Below are 2,868 nucleotides of genomic sequence, written 5' to 3' on the forward strand. Positions count from 1 at the left end.
TAAGGCCCAGAGTCCCCCTGTCAACTCAAGCTGGGCACATGGGCAGCAGATGGGCAAAGCTGCGAGGGCTCTTTGCAAGGGTAGCAGATCTGCTAGCAGCCCCACATGCATTCTTCCCTTTTCACTAGAAATAGCGCTACACCGGCTGAAAGGAAAAAACTACATTTCCCAGCCTCCTTAGGCTAGGAGTGGTCATGTGACCCATCTCTGGCCAATGAAATGTGAGTAGGTGTGCTACCTGGCAAGCTCTCCATAAAAGGAAAAGGGCATGCCCGTCCTCTCCCTTCCAGGGCGCTGACTGGAATCAGAATGTGATGGCTGGAGCCTTGTCTTCCATCTGGGTCGTGAGGATGGCGGGCCCAGCCCAGGGATTGTTTAGGAGACAGCCAGACAGAGCTGGGTCTCCAAGGACTCTGAAGATGTCATCGTTGTCCAGGGCTGCTGATGGACAGAATTACTTCCCACAAGAGAAGACAACCTCCTTTTAACTGTTCATTCGGATTTTCTCTTTCCTGCAGCCAAAGCCAATCCTAACACACAGCAAGGGACCACAGTGTGCTGGCCATGTGCTGTGGGCTGAGCTGGGGGGGGGGGGCGGTGCAGGAGGGGGCCCCCCCAGGGAGGCCTTCTCTTGCTTATTTACAGGAGGCTTCTTCCGGCTGGTGGCTTTGTCATAGAAACTAAATGGGTACAACTTTGGAATCGTGGGATGGATATTGTCTGAGCCAGGATGAGTCCTAGGAAGGTCTGTCCCAGAGTGCACTCAGGTCCTGGGGCTGTGACAGGCCTCAAGACACACCAAAGTGGGACCATAGGGAGGGGGCGTGGGGGTCAGGGGTCCAGCCAGCAATGTCACTTTTCACCTCTGCCTCCAGGGCAGGCCCTGGGGGGCTGGGACCCTGAGTCAGATGCAGGAACTTCTGGGAACTGGAGGGGGGGCACCTTCGTGGGAGCAGGAGTGGTGGGGCCAGCCTGTGGGCCTCTGGGGAAGCGGCCAGAGTGGCCTGCACCACCACACTCCCCAGGTGCGCAGCCGATTCCAGGGACCCGGTGGGACGGTGAGCTGGCAAACTGGGGCTGGAGCCAGACCTCACCTGGGCTCCTCCAGGAGAGAGCAGGGACACTCAGGCTGGGGCCAAGGCGGGGGCCACACCCAGCAAGCCAGGCCTGTCTCCTCCCATGTAATATGTGGATAAACCATAACTTGGAGCCCACAGGGTTGCCAGGAGGCTTGGACGGGCTGATTCAAGCAGGGCAGGCCTAGCTGCCTCTAGTCCTGTGCCTGCAAGAGCCTGGCACATACCAGGTATGCACCAGAGAGACTGCAGGAGCCCCCCCCCCCGACGCCCACAGCAGGACCTAGTCCTAGAGAGTGGCACCAGCTCAGGGCTGAGTCGAGGGAGCCTGGAGTTGGAGAACAGCTCATGGGGTGGGTGCATTGCATCCTTGGATTCATGGCCTCCAAGGGGCCTTGCATCCCTGTTCCACAGCCAGGTTGATGTTGGGGGGTCCACAGGCATGGCTGCTGTGTTCTGGGTGACCTTGGAGATCAGCAGGCCTTGGTGAGTGAAGGAGAGAGGGAGAAGGCTAGAGCCGGTGTGCCTGTGTGCCTGAAACCCTCCCCCCCTCCCCTGCTGGCCTGGCTGGTGGAGGTTGTTGACCCACCCGGCTCATGGGAGTGGGTGCAGGGGCAGCAGGTAGAGATTAGGTTGCTGGTTGAGGTCTGAGCAGCACCCAGGGTCTGAGGCTGGGATCCCCATGTGTCTGTACCTGGACTTTGAAGTTCAGCTGAGCTCAGCAAGGAGGGCTTGGGGTAGGCAGGGGATCCTTGGGGGACAGACCCGGCTCCTTCCGGGTCCTGATGGGCACACCTGTCCTTGCCACTCTGTCCAGCTCCCACAAGTGGAGGTGGTCGCTCCCCACTCTGCACCCCTCGCACCCTATTCAGACTAAGTGCACAGCAACACTGACGGTTTTATACCCCAAAGGCCTTCTGGAAACTTCTGGGATTCCTCAGCTGCCTACAATTGGGAGGCCCTGGTCTTAGCAGTAAGGCCAGGGTGCCCTGACCCTTCTACTCCACCTCCTGTTACCCACAGGTTGGGCGGTGTGAGCTCTGCGAAGCAGAGAGAGTCAGACCTCAGCTCACTGCCTTTCGGGCGGCGCCGGGGCTGCAGACCTGGACAGCAGAAGTGGGTGGCACATGGGAGGAGCTGGGACTGAGGGCGAAGGGCAACCCCAGGGCAGTCATCGGCCCAGGCACTGAGGGTGGCAGCACGTGAGCAGGGCAGGCCTGGCTGCCTCTGTCCCTGCCCCACGAGCTGGGGCTGCCTCTGACCCTGCCCCACGAGCTGGGGCTGCCTCTGTCCCTGCCCCACGAGCTGGGGCTGCCTCTGTCCCTGCCCCACGAGCTGGGGCTGCCTCTGACCTGCCCCTTGCTCACTGGTGACGGAGAGGCCGATGTGAGGCGCTCTCTTCCACTCCCGTCAGGGACAGGGTGGTGACTGCTGTCGCACCCCCGCAGGGTCATCTTGCTTTCCAACGCCCCCCCCCAGCCCTGCGGCAGTGGTCGAGTTGGGTGACTAGCGCGGGGACTGGAGGACTCACAGGCCCAGAGCAGCAGGATCCCTCCGCGGGCGCAAGGCTCAGGCCACAAGGCCGAGGCAGGCGCATCCCTCACCGCGCGCTCGGTTCCCTCCTAGTCCCGGGCGGTGTCACCGTGCGCACCCCCTTCGCAACGCAGCAATGCTCACGTCCCGGGAGGTATCTGGCCCAGGGCTTCGGGATCCCCCGTAGGGACCTCGCCCATTGAGGACCCTCGAGTCGTTCCAGGAGAGGGCCTCGTCGGAGCACTGGACTCTCACAGGC

The sequence above is a fragment of the Saccopteryx leptura genome, chromosome 5 (genome assembly GCF_036850995.1).
Source record: "Saccopteryx leptura isolate mSacLep1 chromosome 5, mSacLep1_pri_phased_curated, whole genome shotgun sequence".
Classification (NCBI taxonomy): domain Eukaryota; kingdom Metazoa; phylum Chordata; class Mammalia; order Chiroptera; family Emballonuridae; genus Saccopteryx; species Saccopteryx leptura.